This window comes from Pleurodeles waltl, unplaced genomic scaffold (assembly GCF_031143425.1).
Source record: "Pleurodeles waltl isolate 20211129_DDA unplaced genomic scaffold, aPleWal1.hap1.20221129 scaffold_39, whole genome shotgun sequence".
Lineage (NCBI taxonomy): Eukaryota > Metazoa > Chordata > Amphibia > Caudata > Salamandridae > Pleurodeles > Pleurodeles waltl.
The window spans coordinates 7,738,956-7,757,452 of record NW_027150097.1 but is presented as its reverse complement, the minus strand read 5'-3'; the positions used below and the strand labels follow the sequence as shown (position 1 = coordinate 7,757,452).

The 18,497-nt window shown below is 45.5% G+C and overlaps 7 non-coding genes across 7 annotated transcripts; all 7 read right to left on the bottom strand.

The window, feature by feature from the left end:
* Positions 1-761: 761 nt before the first annotated feature.
* On the bottom strand, positions 762-844 carry TRNAL-CAG (transfer RNA leucine (anticodon CAG)). Its single transcript has one exon. It is a non-coding gene; the product is annotated as a tRNA-Leu (tRNA).
* A 2,344-nt stretch (positions 845-3,188) lies between these two features.
* Positions 3,189-3,271, bottom strand: TRNAL-CAG (transfer RNA leucine (anticodon CAG)). The gene has a single exon. It is a non-coding gene; the product is annotated as a tRNA-Leu (tRNA).
* Positions 3,272-7,797: 4,526 nt separating this feature from the next.
* Positions 7,798-7,880, bottom strand: TRNAL-CAG (transfer RNA leucine (anticodon CAG)). The gene has a single exon. It is a non-coding gene; the product is annotated as a tRNA-Leu (tRNA).
* A 2,834-nt stretch (positions 7,881-10,714) lies between these two features.
* Positions 10,715-10,797, bottom strand: TRNAL-CAG (transfer RNA leucine (anticodon CAG)). Its single transcript has one exon. It is a non-coding gene; the product is annotated as a tRNA-Leu (tRNA).
* A 1,129-nt stretch (positions 10,798-11,926) lies between these two features.
* TRNAL-CAG (transfer RNA leucine (anticodon CAG)) lies at positions 11,927-12,009 on the bottom strand. Its single transcript has one exon. It is a non-coding gene; the product is annotated as a tRNA-Leu (tRNA).
* Positions 12,010-13,140: 1,131 nt separating this feature from the next.
* On the bottom strand, positions 13,141-13,223 carry TRNAL-CAG (transfer RNA leucine (anticodon CAG)). The gene has a single exon. It is a non-coding gene; the product is annotated as a tRNA-Leu (tRNA).
* A 4,526-nt stretch (positions 13,224-17,749) lies between these two features.
* On the bottom strand, positions 17,750-17,832 carry TRNAL-CAG (transfer RNA leucine (anticodon CAG)). The gene has a single exon. It is a non-coding gene; the product is annotated as a tRNA-Leu (tRNA).
* Between the last annotated feature and the right edge of the window lie 665 nt (positions 17,833-18,497).

Here is an 18,497-nt window from a genome sequence, read left to right as displayed (position 1 = left end):
CTCAGTGCCTCTGAGATAAGGACTTGAACGGTACAGTTTGAGTCCTCGACCGCCATGCTCAACGCGGCTGCAAGGATTCGGGGTGGATTGACTGAATGTGGCATTTCTTGTTGTGTACTATTCTTGTATACTGGATTAGTATAGTATCTTTTTTTTGAGCAGCTATGTTTGTTTTGTATTGGTTAAGGAGAAATGTTGTGTTCGTCATGGGCACGCCTATGATGCACACCAAGGGAGGTAGGGAGTGTTAGTCTCCCCCGAGTTTTGGAGTTGGATGGTAGGCGCGGTGACGTGGAACCGGAGAGAATAAAAGGTCAGGGAAGGTGTTCCTCATGGCGAATGACTCTATATTATTCTCTGTGTATTTATTAAAACTTATCTGCGAAACAGGCACCGTGTGTGCACGATGCAACACACCCCTCCCATGCCCTGAATACAGAAGTTAAAAACCAGCTGTGATTGGGACGCAGGGGACCCTGGTGCCACTGAACCTTCTGCACTGTGAACCTGCTGAACTATTGACAGCTGCGGTCTTGATATGTAGGGTCGAAACCTTTATCTCTGCCCCTCTATCACGATTTGTTGAAGATGCTGTGATTTCCCGCTTTACCGATTTACTGCGATTTAGCCAACTTCAGGAAATTAGTGCAAGCAACGGACAATAGATCTTATCGATAATTTACAGAAACTGTTGACATTGTTTTTGATACGGGTGCTTGGAAAAAAAAGTCCAAAAATGTATCCACCTCGCAAAAGACACTTGTCAGAAGTGGGATTCGAACCCACGCCTCCAAAGGAGACTGCAACCTGAACACAGCGCCTTAGACCACTCGGCCATCCTGACACTCTTGACATTCCACTGATGGCTCAATTTCCAGCTTATAAACCAAAATGAGTGCCATGTACTGAGTGAATGTTGTTTAATGTCCTCTGTATTTTCAATTCCAGACCTTCCTGCTCAGGGAAACAGTGGGATTTGAAGCTGATGAAGGAGAGAGGATGGATCATCCTGACAGTGAATCCGGTGGTGACTGCTACTAATTCTCAATCATCGACTACATGGGGTGTGGACATGCTGAATTTTGAGCCAGTGCACATGGCCGGTGGTGACTGCTACTAATTCTCAATCATCTACTACAGGGGGTGTGGACATGCAGAATTTGGAGCCAGTTCAAGATTCAGATCAGGAGGTGCCTGGCTCCATACCAATCAACTCAGTGCCTCTGAGACAAGGACTTGAACGGTACAGTTTGAGTCCTCGACCGCCATGCTCAACGCGGCTGCAAGGATTCGGGGTGGATTGACTGAATGTGGCATTTCTTGTTGTGTGTTATTCTTGAATACTGGATTAGTATAGTATCTTTTTTTTGAGCAGCTATGTTTGTTTTTTATTGGTTAAGGAGAAATGTTATGTTCGTCATGGGCACGCCTATGATGCACACCAAGGGAGGTAGGGAGTGTTAGTCTCCCCCGAGTTTTGGAGTTGGATGGTAGGCGCAGTGACGTGGAACCGGAGAGAATAAAAGGTCAGGGAAGGTGTTCCTCGTGGCCAATGACTCTATATTATTCTCTGTGTATTTATTAAAACTTATCTGCGAAACAGGCACCGTGTGTGCACGATGCAACACACCCCTCCCATGCCCTGAATACAGAAGTTAAAAACCAGCTGTGATTGGGACGCAGGGGACCCTGGTGCCACTGAACCTTCTGCACTGTGAACCTGCTGAACTATTGACAGCTGCGCTCATGATATGTAGGGTCGAAACCTTTATCTCTGCCCCTCTATCACGATTTGTTGAAGATGCTGTGATTTCCCGCTTTACCGATTTACTGCGATTTAGCCAACTTCAGGAAATTAGTGCAAGCAACGGACAATAGATCTTATCGATAATTTACAGAAACTGTTGACATTGTTTTTGATACGGGTGCTTGGAAAAAAAAGTCCAAAAATGTATCCACCTCGCAAAAGACACTTGTCAGAAGTGGGATTGGAACCCACGCCTCCAAAGGAGACTGCTACCTGAACGCAGCGCCTTAGACCACTCGGCCATCCTGACACTCTTGACACTGCACTGATGGCTTAATTTCCAGCTTATAAACCAAAATGAGTGCCATGTACTGAGTGAATGTTGTTTAATGTCCTCTGTATTTTCAATTCCAGACCTTCCTGCTCAGGGAAACAGTGGGATCTGAAGCTGATGAAGGAGAGAGGATGGATCATCCTGACAGTGAATCCGGTGGTGACTGCTACTAATTCTCAATCATCTACTACATGGGGTGTGGACATGCTGAATTTTGAGCCAGTGCACATGGCCGGTGGTGACTGCTACTAATTCTCAATCATCTACTACAGGGGGTGTGGACATGCAGAATTTGGAGCCAGTTCAAGATTCAGATCAGGAGGTGCCTGGCTCCATACCAATCAACTCAGTGCCTCTGAGACAAGGACTTGAATGGTACAGTTTGAGTCCTCGACCGCCATGCTCAACGCGGCTGCAAGGATTCGGGGTGGATTGACTGAATGTGGCATTTCTTGTTGTGTACTATTCTTGTATACTGGATTAGTATAGTATCTTTTTTTTGAGCAGCTATGTTTGTTTTGTATTGGTTAAGGAGAAATGTTGTGTTCGTCATGGGCACGCCTATGATGCACACCAAGGGAGGTAGGGAGTGTTAGTCTCCCCCGAGTTTTGGAGTTGGATGGTAGGCGCGGTGACGTGGAACCGGGGAGAATAAAAGGTCAGGGAAGGTGTTCCTCGTGGCCAATGAATCTATATTATTCTCTGTGTATTTATTAAAACTTATCTGCGAAACAGGCACCGTGTGTGCACAATGCAACACACCCCTCCCATGCCCTGAATACAGAAGTTAAAAACCAGCTGTGATTGGGACGCAGGGGACCCTGGTGCCACTGAACCTTCTGCACTGTGAACCTGCTGAACTATTGACAGCTGCGCTCTTGATATGTAGGGTCGAAACCTTTATCTCTGCCCCTCTATCACGATTTGTTGAAGATGCTGTGATTTCCCGCTTTACAGATTTACTGCGATTTAGCCAACTTCAGGAAATTAGTGCAAGCAACGGACAATAGATCTTATCGATAATTTACAGAAACTGTTGACATTGTTTTTGATACGGGTGCTTGGAAAAAAAAAGTCCAAAAATGTATCCACCTCGCAAAAGACACTTGTCAGAAGTGGGATTCGAACCCACGCCTCCAAAGGAGACTGCGACCTGAACGCAGCGCCTTAGAACACTCGGCCATCCTGACACTCTTGACACTGCCCTGATGGCTCAATTTCCAGCTTATAAACCAAAATGAGTGCCATGTACTGAGTGAATGTTGTTTAATGTCCTCTGTATTTTCAATTCCAGACCTTCCTGCTCAGGGAAACAGTGGGATCTGAAGCTGATGAAGGAGAGAGGATGGATCATCCTGACAGTGAATCCGGTGGTGACTGCTACTAATTCTCAATCATCGACTACTTGGGGTGTGGACATGCAGAAGTTTGAACCAGTGCACATGGCCGGTGGTGACTGCTACTAATTCTCAATCATCTACTACAAGGGGTGTGGACATGCAGAATTTGGAGCCAGTTCAAGATTCAGATCAGGAGGTGCCTGGCTCCATACCAATCAACTCAGTGCCTCTGAGCAAGGACTTGAACGGTACAGTTTGAGTCCTCGACCGCCATGTTCAACGCGGCTGCAAGGATTCGGAGTGGATTGACTGAATGTGGCATTTCTTGTTGTGTACTATTCTTGCATACTGGATTAGTATAGTATCTTTTTTTTGAGCAGCTATGTTTGTTTTGTGAATGTTATTTAATGTCCTCTGTATTTTCAATTCCAGACCTTCCTGCTCAGGGAAACAGTGGGATCTGAAGCTGATGAAGGAGAGAGGATGGATCATCCTGACAGTGGATCCGGTGGTGACTGCTACTAATTCTCAATCATCTACTACATGGGGTGTGGACTTGCAGAATTTTGAGCCAGTGCATATGGCCGGTGGTGACTGCTACTAATTCTCAATCATCTACTACAGGGGGTGTGGACATGCAGAATTTGGAGCCAGTTCAAGATTCAGATCAGGAGGTGCCTGGCTCCATACCAATCAACTCAGTGCCTCTGAGACAAGGACTTGAACGGTACAGTTTGAGTCCTCGACCGCCATGCTCAACGCGGCTGCAAGGATTCGGGGAGGATTGACTGAATGTGGTATTTATTGTTGTGTACTATTCTTGTATACTGGATTAGTATAGTATCTTTTTTTTGAGTAGCTATGTTTGTTTTGTATTGGTTAAGGAGAAATGTTGTGTTCGTCATGGGCACGCCCATGATGCACACCAAGGGAGGTAGGGAGTGTTAGTCTCCCCCGAGTTTTGGAGTTGGATGGTAGGTGCGGTGATGTGGAATCGGAGAGAATAAAAGGTAGGGCAAGGTGTTCCTCGTGGCTAAAGACTCCATATTATTCTTTGTGTATTTATTAAAACTTCTCTGCAAAACAGGCACTGTGTGTGCAAGACGCATAACCCCCACCCCTCCCATCCCCTGAATACAGAATTTAAAAAAACAGCTGTGATTGGGACGCAGGGGACCCTGGTGCCACTGAACCTTTGGCATTGTGAACCTGCTGAACTATTGACAGCTGCGCTTTTGATATGTAGGGTCGAAACCTTTATCTCGGCCTCTCTATCACGATTTGTTAAAGATGCTGTGATTTCCTGCTTTACCGATTTACTGCGATTTAGCCAACTTCAGGAAATTAGTGCAAGCAACGGACAATAGATCTTATCGATAATTTACAGAAACTGTTGACATTGTTTTTGATACGGGTGCTTGGAAAAAAAAAGTCCAAAAATGTATCCACCTCGCAAAAGACACTCATCAGAAGTGGGATTTGAACCCACACCTCGAAAGGAGACTGTGACCTAAATGCAGCACCTTAGACCACTTGGCCATCCTGACACTCTTGACACTGCACTGATGGCTCAATTTCCAGCTTATAAACCAAAATGAGTGCCATGTACTGAGTGAATGTTGTTTAATGTCCTCTGTATTTTCAATTCCAGACCTTCCTGCTCAGGGAAACAGTGGGATCTGAAGCTGATGAAGGAGAGAGGATGGATCATCCTGACAGTGGATCCGGTGGTGATTGCTACTAATTCTCAATCATCTACTACATGGGGTGTGGACATGCTGAATTTTGAGCCAGTGCACATGGCCGGTGGTGACTGCTACTAATTCTCAATCATCTACTACAGGGGTTGTGGACATGCAGAATTTGGAGCCAGTTCAAGATTCAGATCAGGAGGTGCCTGGCTCCATACCAATCAACTCAGTGCCTCTGAGACAAGGACTTGAACAGTACAGTTTGAGTCCTCGACCGCCATGCTCAACGCGGCTGCAAGGATTCGGGGTGGATTGACTGAATGTGGCATTTCTTGTTGTGTACTATTCTTGTATACTGGATTAGTATAGTATCTTTTTTTTGAGCAGCTATGTTTGTTTTGTGAATGTTATTTAATGTCCTCTGTATTTTCAATTCCAGACCTTCCTGCTCAGGGAAACAGTGGGATCTGAAGCTGATGAAGGAGAGAGGATGGATCATCCTGACAGTGGATCCGGTGGTGACTGCTACTAATTCTCAATCATCTACTACATGGGGTGTGGACTTGCAGAATTTTGAGCCAGTGCATATGGCCGGTGGTGACTGCTACTAATTCTCAATCATCTACTACAGGGGGTGTTGACATGCAGAATTTGGAGCCAGTTCAAGATTCAGATCAGGAGGTGCCTGGCTCCATACCAATCAACTCAGTGCCTCTGAGACAAGGACTTGAACGGTACAGTTTGAGTCCTCGACCGCCATGCTCAACGCGGCTGCAAGGATTCGGGGAGGATTGACTGAATGTGGTATTTATTGTTGTGTACTATTCTTGTATACTGGATTAGTATAGTATCTTTTTTTTGAGTAGCTATGTTTGTTTTGTATTGGTTAAGGAGAAATGTTGTGTTCGTCATGGGCACGCCCATGATGCACACCAAGGGAGGTAGGGAGTGTTAGTCTCCCCCGAGTTTTGGAGTTGGATGGTAGGTGCGGTGATGTGGAATCGGAGAGAATAAAAGGAAGGGGAAGGTGTTCCTCGTGGCTAAAGACTCCATATTATTCTTTGTGTATTTATTAAAACTTCTCTGCAAAACAGGCACTGTGTGTGCAAGACGCAACACCCCCACCCCTCCCATCCCCTGAATACAGAATTTAAAAAACCAGCTGTGATTGGGACGCAGGGGACCCTGGTGCCACTGAACCTTCGGCATTGTGAACCTGCTGAACTATTGACAGCTGCGCTTTTGATATGTAGGGTCGAAACCTTTATCTCGGCCCCTCTCTCACGATTTGTTAAAGATGCTGTGATTTCCTGCTTTACCGATTTACTGCGATTTAGCCAACTTCAGTAAATTAGTGCAAGCAACGGACAATAGATCTTATCGATAATTTACAGAAACTGTTGACATTGTTTTTGATACGGGTGCTTGGAAAAAAAAAGTCCAAAAATGTATCCACCTCGCAAAAGACACTCATCAGAAGTGGGATTCGAACCCACACCTCGAAAGGAGACTGTGACCTAAATGCAGCGCCTTAGACCACTTGGCCATCCTGACACTCTTGACACTGCACTGATGGCTCAATTTCCAGCTTATAAACCAAAATGAGTGCCATGTACTGAGTGAATGTTGTTTAATGTCCTCTGTATTTTCAATTCCAGACCTTCCTGCTCAGGGAAACAGTGGGATCTGAAGCTGATGAAGGAGAGAGGATGGATCATCCTGACAGTGGATCCGGTGGTGATTGCTACTAATTCTCAATCATCTACTACATGGGGTGTGGACATGCTGAATTTTGAGCCACTGCACATGGCCGGTGGTGACTGCTACTAATTCTCAATCATCTACTACAGGGGTTGTGGACATGCAGAATTTGGAGCCAGTTCAAGATTCAGATCAGGAGGTGCCTGGCTCCATACCAATCAACTCAGTGCCTCTGAGACAAGGACTTGAACAGTACAGTTTGAGTCCTCGACCGCCATGCTCAACGCGGCTGCAAGGATTCGGGGTGGATTGACTGAATGTGGCATTTCTTGTTGTGTACTATTCTTGTATACTGGATTAGTATAGTATCTTTTTTTTGAGCAGCTATGTTTGTTTTGTATTGGTTAAGGAGAAATGTTGTGTTCGTCATGGGCACACCTATGATGCACACCAAGGGAGGTAGGGAGTGTTAGTCTCCCCCGAGTTTTGGAGTTGGATGGTAGGCGCGGTGACGTGGAACCGGAGAGAATAAAAGGCCAGGGAAGGTGTTCCTCGTGGCCAATGACTCTATATTATTCTCTGTGTATTTATTAAAACTTATCTGCGAAATAGGCACCATGTGTGCACGATGCAACACACCCCTCCCATGCCCTGAATACAGAAGTTAAAAAACAGCTGTGATTGGGACGCAGGGGACCCTGGTGCCACTGAACCTTCTGCACTGTGAACCTGCTGAACTATTGACAGCTGCGCTCTTGATATGTAGGGTCAAAACCTTTATCTCTGCTCCTCTATCACGATTTGTTGAAGATGCTGTGATTTCCCGCTTTACTGATTTACTGCGATTTAGCCAACTTCAGGAAATTAGTGCAAGCAACGGACAATAGATCTTATCGATAATTTACAGAAACTGTTGACATTGTTTTTGATACGGGTGCTTGGAAAAAAAAAGTCAAAAAATGTATCCACCTCGCAAAAGACACTTGTCAGAAGTGGGATTCGAACCCACGCCTCCAAATGAGACTGCGACCTGAACGCAGTGCCTTAGACCACTCGGCCATCCTGACACTCGTGACACTGCACTGATGGCTCAATTTCCAGCTTATAAACCAAAATGAGTGCCATGTACTGAGTGAATGTTGTTTAATGTCCTCTGTATTTTCAATTCCAGACCTTCCTGCTCAGGGAAACAGTGGGATCTGAAGCTGATGAAGGAGAGAGGATGGATCATCCTGACAGTGGATCCGGTGGTGACTGCTACTAATTCTCAATCATCTACTACATGGGGTGTGGACATGCTGAATTTTGAGCCAGTGCACATGGCCGGTGGTGACTGCTACTAATTCTCAATCATCTACTACAGGGGGTGTGGACATGCAGAATTTGGAGCCAGTTCATGATTCAGATCAGGAGGTGCCTGGCTCCATACCAATCAACTCAGTGCCTCTGAGACAAGGACTTGAACGGTACAGATTGAGTCCTCGACTGCCATGCTCAACGCGGCTGCAAGGATTCAGGGTGGATTGACTGAATGTGGCATTTCTTGTTGTGTACTATTCTTGTATACTGGTTTAGTATAGTATCTTTTTTTTGAGCAGCTATGTTTGTTTTGTATTGGTTAAGGAGAAATGTTGTGTTCGTCATGGGCATGCCCATGATGCACACCAAGGGAGGTAGGGAGTGTAAGTCTCCCCCAAGCTTTGGAGTTGGATGGTAGGCGCGGTGACGTGGAACCGGAGAGAATAAAAGGTCATGGAAGGTGTTCCTCGTGGCTAAAGACTCCAAATTATTCTTTGTGTATTTATTAAAACTTCTCTGCAAAACAGGCACTGTGTGTGCAAGACGCAACACCCCCACCCCTCCCATCCCTTGAATACAGAATTTAAAAAAACAGCTGTGATTGGGACGCAGGGGACCCTGGTGCCACTGAACCTTTGGCATTATGAACCTGCTGAACTATTGACAGCTGCGCTTTTGATATGTAGGGTCGAAACCTTTATCTCGGCCCCTCTATCACGATTTGTTAAAGATGCTGTGATTTCCTGCTTTACCGATTTACTGCGATTTAGCCAACTTCAGGAAATTAGTGCAAGCAACGGACAATAGATCTTATCGATAATTTACAGAAACTGTTGACATTGTTTTTGATACGGGTGCTTGGAAAAAAAAAGTCCAAAAATGTATCCACCTCGCAAAAGACACTCATCAGAAGTGGGATTCGAACCCACACCTCGAAAGGAGACTGTGATCTAAATGCAGCGCCTTAGACCACTTGGCCATCCTGACACTCTTGACACTGCACTGATGGCTCAATTTCCAGCTTATAAACCAAAATGAGTGCCATGTACTGAGTGAATGTTGTTTAATGTCCTCTGTATTTTCAATTGCAGACCTTTCTGCTCAGGGAAACAGTGGGATCTGAAGCTGATGAAGGAGAGAGGATGGATCATCCTGACAGTGGATCCGGTGGTGATTGCTACTAATTCTCAATCATCTACTACATGGGGTGTGGACATGCTGAATTTTGAGCCAGTGCACATGGCCGGTGGTGACTGCTACTAATTCTCAATCATCTACTACAGGGGTTGTGGACATGTAGAATTTGGAGCCAGTTCAAGATTCAGATCAGGAGGTGCCTGGCTCCATACCAATCAACTCAGTGCCTCTGAGACAAGGACTTGAACAGTACAGTTTGAGTCCTCGACCGCCATGCTCAACGCGGCTGCAAGGATTCGGGGTGGATTGACTGAATGTGGCATTTCTTGTTGTGTACTATTCTTGTATACTGGATTAGTATAGTATCTTTTTTTTGAGCAGCTATGTTTGTTTTGTGAATGTTATTTAATGTCCTCTGTATTTTCAATTCCAGAACTTCCTGCTCAGGGAAACAGTGGGATCTGAAGCTGATGAAGGAGAGAGGATGGATCATCCTGACAGTGGATCCGGTGGTGACTGCTACTAATTCTCAATCATCTACTACATGGGGTGTGGACTTGCAGAATTTTGAGCCAGTGCATATGGCCGGTGGTGACTGCTACTAATTCTCAATCATCTACTACAGGGGGTGTTGACATGCAGAATTTGGAGCCAGTTCAAGATTCAGATCAGGAGGTGCCTGGCTCCATACCAATCAACTCAGTGCCTCTGAGACAAGGACTTGAACGGTACAGTTTGAGTCCTCGACCGCCATGCTCAACGCGGCTGCAAGGATTCGGGGAGGATTGACTGAATGTGGTATTTATTGTTGTGTACTATTCTTGTATACTGGATTAGTATAGTATCTTTTTTTTGAGTAGCTATGTTTGTTTTGTATTGGTTAAGGAGAAATGTTGTGTTCGTCATGGGCACGCCCATGATGCACACCAAGGGAGGTAGGGAGTGTTAGTCTCCCCCGAGTTTTGGAGTTGGATGGTAGGTGCGGTGATGTGGAATCGGAGAGAATAAAAGGTAGGGGAAGGTGTTCCTCGTGGCTAAAGACTCCATATTATTCTTTGTGTATTTATTAAAACTTCTCTGCAAAACAGGCACTGTGTGTGCAAGACGCAACACCCCCACCCCTCCCATCCCCTGAATACAGAATTTAAAAAACCAGCTGTGATTGGGACGCAGGGGACCCTGGTGCCACTGAACCTTCGGCATTGTGAACCTGCTGAACTATTGACAGCTGCGCTTTTGATATGTAGGGTCGAAACCTTTATCTCGGCCCCTCTATCACGATTTGTTAAAGATGCTGTGATTTCCTGCTTTACCGATTTACTGCGATTTAGCCAACTTCAGGAAATTAGTGCAAGCAACGGACAATAGATCTTATCGATAATTTACAGAAACTGTTGACATTGTTTTTGATACGGGTGCTTGGAAAAAAAAAGTCCAAAAATGTATCCACCTCGCAAAAGACACTTGTCAGAAGTGGGATTCGAACCCACGCCTCCAAAGGAGACTGCGACCTGAACGCAGCGCCTTAGACCACTCGGCCATCCTGACACTCTTGACACTGCACTGATGGCTTAATTTCCAGCTTATAAACCAAAATGAGTGCCATGTACTGAGTGAATGTTGTTTAATGTCCTCTGTATTTTCAATTCCAGACCTTCCTGCTCAGGGAAACAGTGGGATCTGAAGCTGATGAAGGAGAGAGGATGGATCATCCTGACAGTGGATCCGGTGGTGATTGCTACTAATTCTCAATCATCTACTACATGGGGTGTGGACATGCTGAATTTTGAGCCACTGCACATGGCCGGTGGTGACTGCTACTAATTCTCAATCATCTACTACAGGGGTTGTGGACATGCAGAATTTGGAGCCAGTTCAAGATTCAGATCAGGAGGTGCCTGGCTCCATACCAATCAACTCAGTGACTCTGAGACAAGGACTTGAACGGTACAGTTTGAGTCCTCGACCGCCATGCTCAACGCGGCTGCAAGGATTCGGGGAAGATTGACTGAATGTGGCATTTCTTGTTGTGTGTTATTCTTGTATACTGGATTAGTATAGTATCTTTTTTTTGAGCAGCTATGTTTGTTTTGTATTGGTTAAGGAGAAATGTTATGTTCGTCATGGGCACGCCTATGATGCACACCAAGGGAGGTAGGGAGTGTTAGTCTCCCCCGAGTTTTGGAGTTGGATGGTAGGCGCAGTGACGTGGAACCGGAGAGAATAAAAGGTCAGGGAAGGTGTTCCTCGTGGCCAATGACTCTATATTATTCTCTGTGTATTTATTAAAACTTATCTGCGAAACAGGCACCGTGTGTGCACGATGCAACACACCCCTCCCATGCCCTGAATACAGAAGTTAAAAACCAGCTGTGATTGGGACGCAGGGGACCCTGGTGCCACTGAACCTTCTGCACTGTGAACCTGCTGAACTATTGACAGCTGCGCTCATGATATGTAGGGTCGAAACCTTTATCTCTGCCCCTCTATCACGATTTGTTGAAGATGCTGTGATTTCCCGCTTTACCGATTTACTGCGATTTAGCCAACTTCAGGAAATTAGTGCAAGCAACGGACAATAGATCTTATCGATAATTTACAGAAACTGTTGACATTGTTTTTGATACGGGTGCTTGGAAAAAAAATACAAAAATGTATCCACCTCGCAAAAGACACTTGTCAGAAGTGGGATTCGAACCCACGCCTCCAAAGGAGACTGCGACCTGAACGCAGCGCCTTAGACCACTCGGCCATCCTGACACTCTTGACACTGCACTGATGGCTTAATTTCCAGCTTATAAACCAAAATGAGTGCCATGTACTGAGTGAATGTTGTTTAATGTCCTCTGTATTTTCAATTCCAGACCTTCCTGCTCAGGGAAACAGTGGGATCTGAAGCTGATGAAGGAGAGAGGATGGATCATCCTGACAGTGAATCCGGTGGTGACTGCTACTAATTCTCAATCATCTACTACATGGGGTGTGGACATGCTGAATTTTGAGCCAGTGCACATGGCCGGTGGTGACTGCTACTAATTCTCAATCATCTACTACAGGGGGTGTGGACATGCAGAATTTGGAGCCAGTTCAAGATTCAGATCAGGAGGTGCCTGGCTCCATACCAATCAACTCAGTGCCTTTGAGACAAGGACTTGAATGGTACAGTTTGAGTCCTCGACCGCCATGCTCAACGCGGCTGCAAGGATTCGGGGTGGATTGACTGAATGTGGCATTTCTTGTTGTGTACTATTCTTGTATACTGGATTAGTATAGTATCTTTTTTTTGAGCAGCTATGTTTGTTTTGTATTGGTTAAGGAGAAATGTTGTGTTCGTCATGGGCACGCCTATGATGCACACCAAGGGAGGTAGGGAGTGTTAGTCTCCCCCGAGTTTTGGAGTTGGATGGTAGGCGCGGTGACGTGGAACCGGAGAGAATAAAAGGTCAGGGAAGGTGTTCCTCGTGGCCAATGAATCTATATTATTCTCTGTGTATTTATTAAAACTTATCTGCGAAACAGGCACCGTGTGTGCACAATGCAACACACCCCTCCCATGCCCTGAATACAGAAGTTAAAAACCAGCTGTGATTGGGACGCAGGGGACCCTGGTGCCACTGAACCTTCTGCACTGTGAACCTGCTGAACTATTGACAGCTGCGCTCTTGATATGTAGGGTCGAAACCTTTATCTCTGCCCCTCTATCACGATTTGTTGAAGATGCTGTGATTTCCCTCTTTACCGATTTACTGCGATTTAGCCAACTTCAGGAAATTAGTGCAAGCAACGGACAATAGATCTTATCGATAATTTACAGAAACTGTTGACATTGTTTTTGATACGGGTGCTTGGAAAAAAAAAGTCCAAAAATGTATCCACCTCGCAAAAGACACTTGTCAGAAGTGGGATTCGAACCCACGCCTCCAAAGGAGACTGCGACCTGAACGCAGCGCCTTAGACCACTCGGCCACCCTGACACTCTTGACACTGCACTGATGGCTCAATTTCCAGCTTATAAACCAAAATGAGTGCCATGTACTGAGTGAATGTTGTTTAATGTCCTCTGTATTTTCAATTCCAGACCTTCCTGCTCAGGGAAACAGTGGGATCTGAAGCTGATGAAAGAGAGAGGATGGATCATCCTGACAGTGAATCCGGTGGTGACTGCTACTAATTCTCAATCATCGACTACTTGGGGTGTGGACATGCAGAAGTTTGAACCAGTGCACATGGCCGGTGGTGACTGCTACTAATTCTCAATCATCTACTACAAGGGGTGTGGACATGCAGAATTTGGAGCCAGTTCAAGATTCAGATCAGGAGGTGCCTGGCTCCATACCAATCAACTCAGTGCCTCTGAGCAAGGACTTGAACGGTACAGTTTGAGTCCTCGACCGCCATGTTCAACGCGGCTGCAAGGATTCGGGGTGGATTGACTGAATGTGGCATTTCTTGTTGTGTACTATTCTTGTATACTGGATTAGTATAGTATCTTTTTTTTGAGCAGCTATGTTTGTTTTGTGAATGTTATTTAATGTCCTCTGTATTTTCAATTCCAGACCTTCCTGCTCAGGGAAACAGTGGGATCTGAAGCTGATGAAGGAGAGAGGATGGATCATCCTGACAGTGGATCCGGTGGTGACTGCTACTAATTCTCAATCATCTACTACATGGGGTGTGGACTTGCAGAATTTTGAGCCAGTGCATATGGCCGGTGGTGACTGCTACTAATTCTCAATCATCTACTACAGGGGGTGTGGACATGCAGAATTTGGAGCCAGTTCAAGATTCAGATCAGGAGGTGCCTGGCTCCATACCAATCAAGTCAGTGCCTCTGAGACAAGGACTTGAACGGTACAGTTAGAGTCCTCGACCGCCATGCTCAACCCGGCTGCAAGGATTCGGGGAGGATTGACTGAATGTGGTATTTATTGTTGTGTACTATTCTTGTATACTGGATTAGTATAGTATCTTTTTTTTGAGTAGCTATGTTTGTTTTGTATTGGTTAAGGAGAAATGTTGTGTTCGTCATGGGCACGCCCATGATGCACACCAAGGGAGGTAGGGAGTGTTAGTCTCCCCCGAGTTTTGGAGTTGGATGGTAGGTGCGGTGATGTGGAATCGGAGAGAATAAAAGGTAGGGGAAGGTGTTCCTCGTGGCTAAAGACTCCAAATTATTCTTTGTGTATTTATTAAAACTTCTCTGCAAAACAGGCACTGTGTGTGCAAGACGCAACACCCCCACCCCTCCCATCCCTTGAATACAGAATTTAAAAAAACAGCTGTGATTGGGACGCAGGGGACCCTGGTGCCACTGAACCTTTGGCATTATGAACCTGCTGAACTATTGACAGCTGCGCTTTTGATATGTAGGGTCGAAACCTTTATCTCGGCCCCTCTATCACGATTTGTTAAAGATGCTGTGATTTCCTGCTTTACCGATTTACTGCGATTTAGCCAACTTCAGGAAATTAGTGCAAGCAACGGACAATAGATCTTATCGATAATTTACAGAAACTGTTGACATTGTTTTTGATACGGGTGCTTGGAAAAAAAAAGTCCAAAAATGTATCCACCTCGCAAAAGACACTCATCAGAAGTGGGATTCGAACCCACACCTCGAAAGGAGACTGTGATCTAAATGCAGCGCCTTAGACCACTTGGCCATCCTGACACTCTTGACACTGCACTGATGGCTCAATTTCCAGCTTATAAACCAAAATGAGTGCCATGTACTGAGTGAATGTTGTTTAATGTCCTCTGTATTTTCAATTCCAGACCTTTCTGCTCAGGGAAACAGTGGGATCTGAAGCTGATGAAGGAGAGAGGATGGATCATCCTGACAGTGGATCCGGTGGTGATTGCTACTAATTCTCAATCATCTACTACATGGGGTGTGGACATGCTGAATTTTGAGCCAGTGCACATGGCCGGTGGTGACTGCTACTAATTCTCAATCATCTACTACAGGGGTTGTGGACATGCAGAATTTGGAGCCAGTTCAAGATTCAGATCAGGAGGTGCCTGGCTCCATACCAATCAACTCAGTGCCTCTGAGACAAGGACTTGAACAGTACAGCTTGAGTCCTCGACCGCCATGCTCAACGCGGCTGCAAGGATTCGGGGTGGATTGACTGAATGTGGCATTTCTTGTTGTGTACTATTCTTGTATACTGGATTAGTATAGTATCTTTTTTTTGAGCAGCTATGTTTGTTTTGTGAATGTTATTTAATGTCCTCTGTATTTTCAATTCCAGACCTTACTGCTCAGGGAAACAGTGGGATCTGAAGCTGATGAAGGAGAGAGGATGGATCATCCTGACAGTGGATCCGGTGGTGACTGCTACTAATTCTCAATCATCTACTACATGGGGTGTGGACTTGCAGAATTTTGAGCCAGTGCATATGGCCGGTGGTGACTGCTACTAATTCTCAATCATCTACTACAGGGGGTGTTGACATGCAGAATTTGGAGCCAGTTCAAGATTCAGATCAGGAGGTGCCTGGCTCCATACCAATCAACTCAGTGCCTCTGAGACAAGGACTTGAACGGTACAGTTTGAGTCCTCGACCGCCATGCTCAACGCGGCTGCAAGGATTCGGGGAGGATTGACTGAATGTGGTATTTATTGTTGTGTACTATTCTTGTATACTGGATTAGTATAGTATCTTTTTTTTGAGTAGCTATGTTTGTTTTGTATTGGTTAAGGAGAAATGTTGTGTTCGTCATGGGCACGCCCATGATGCACACCAAGGGAGGTAGGGAGTGTTAGTCTCCCCCGAGTTTTGGAGTTGGATGGTAGGTGCGGTGATGTGGAATCGGAGAGAATAAAAGGTAGGGGAAGGTGTTCCTCGTGGCTAAAGACTCCATATTATTCTTTGTGTATTTATTAAAACTTCTCTGCAAAACAGGCACTGTGTGTGCAAGACGCAACACCCCCACCCCTCCCATCCCCTGAATACAGAATTTAAAAAACCAGCTGTGATTGGGACGCAGGGGACCCTGGTGCCACTGAACCTTCGGCATTGTGAACCTGCTGAACTATTGACAGCTGCGCTTTTGATATGTAGGGTCGAAACCTTTATCTCGGCCCCTCTATCACGATTTGTTAAAGATGCTGTGATTTCCTGCTTTACCGATTTACTGCGATTTACCCAACTTCAGGAAATTAGTGCAAGCAACGGACAATAGATCTTATCGATAATTTACAGAAACTGTTGACATTGTTTTTGATACGGGTGCTTGGAAAAAAAAAGTCCAAAAATGTATCCACCTCGCAAAAGACACTCATCAGAAGTGGGATTCGAACCCACACCTCGAAAGGAGACTGTGACCTAAATGCAGCGCCTTAGACCACTTGGCCATTCTGACACTCTTGACACTGCACTGATGGCTCAATTTCCAGCTTATAAACCAAAATGAGTGCCATGTACTGAGTGAATGTTGTTTAATGTCCTCTGTATTTTCAATTCCAGACCTTCCTGCTCAGGGAAACAGTGGGATCTGAAGCTGATGAAGGAGAGAGGATGGATCATCCTGACAGTGGATCCGGTGGTGATTGCTACTAATTCTCAATCATCTACTACATGGGGTGTGGACATGCTGAATTTTGAGCCACTGCACATGGCCGGTGGTGACTGCTACTAATTCTCAATCATCTACTACAGGGGTTGTGGACATGCAGAATTTGGAGCCAGTTCAAGATTCAGATCAGGAGGTGCCTGGCTCCATACCAATCAACTCAGTGCCTCTGAGACAAGGACTTGAACAGTACAGTTTGAGTCCTCGACCGCCATGCTCAACGCGGCTGCAAGGATTCGGGGTGGATTGACTGAATGTGGCATTTCTTGTTCTGTACTATTCTTGTATACTGGATTAGTATAGTATCTTTTTTTTGAGCAGCTATGTTTGTTTTGTATTGGTTAAGGAGAAATGTTGTGTTCGTCATGGGCACGCCTATGATGCACACCAAGGGAGGTAGGGAGTGTTAGTCTCCCCCGAGTTTTGGAGTTGGATGGTAGGCGCGGTGACGTGGAACCGGAGAGAATAAAAGGCCAGGGAAGGTGTTCATCGTGGCCAATGACTCTATATTATTCTCTGTGTATTTATTAAAACTTATCTGCGAAATAGGCACCATGTGTGCACGATGCAACACACCCCTCCCATGCCCTGAATACAGAAGTTAAAAAACAGCTGTGATTGGGACGCAGGGGACCCTGGTGCCACTGAACCTTCTGCACTGTGAACCTGCTGAACTATTGACAGCTGCGCTCTTGATATGTAGGGTCAAAACCTTTATCTCTGCTCCTCTATCACGATTTGTTGAAGATGCTGTGATTTCCCACTTTACTGATTTACTGCGATTTAGCCAACTTCAGGAAATTAGTGCAAGCAACGGACAATAAATCTTATCGATAATTTACAGAAACTGTTGACATTGTTTTTGATACGGGTGCTTGGAAAAAAAAAGTCAAAAAATGTATCCACCTCGCAAAAGACACTTGTCAGAAGTGGGATTCGAACCCACGCCTCCAAATGAGACTGCGACCTGAACGCAGTGCCTTAGACCACTCGGCCATCCTGACACTCGTGACACTGCACTGATGGCTCAATTTCCAGCTTATAAACCAAAATTAGTGCCATGTACTGAGTGAATGTTGTTTAATGTCCTCTGTATTTTCAATTCCAGACCTTCCTGCTCAGGGAAACAGTGGGATCTGAAGCTGATGAAGGAGAGAGGATGGATCATCCTGACAGTGGATCCGGTGGTGACTGCTACTAATTCTCAATCATCTACTACATGGGGTGTGGACATGCTGAATTTTGAGCCAGTGCACATGGCCGGTGGTGACTGCTACTAATTCTCAATCATCTACTACAGGGGGTGTGGACATGCAGAATTTGGAGCCAGTTCAAGATTCAGATCAGGAGGTGCCTGGCTCCATACCAATCAACTCAGTGCCTCTGAGACAAGGACTTGAACGGTACAGATTGAGTCCTCGACTGCCATGCTCAACGCGGCTGCAAGGATTCAGGGTGGATTGACTGAATGTGGCATTTCTTGTTGTGTACTATTCTTGTATACTGGTTTAGTATAGTATCTTTTTTTTTAGCAGCTATGTTTGTTTTGTATTGGTTAAGGAGAAATGTTGTGTTCGTCATGGGCACGCCTATGATGCACACCAAGGGAGGTAGGGAGTGTTAGTCTCCCCCAAGCTTTGGAGTTGGATGGTAGGCGCGGTGACGTGGA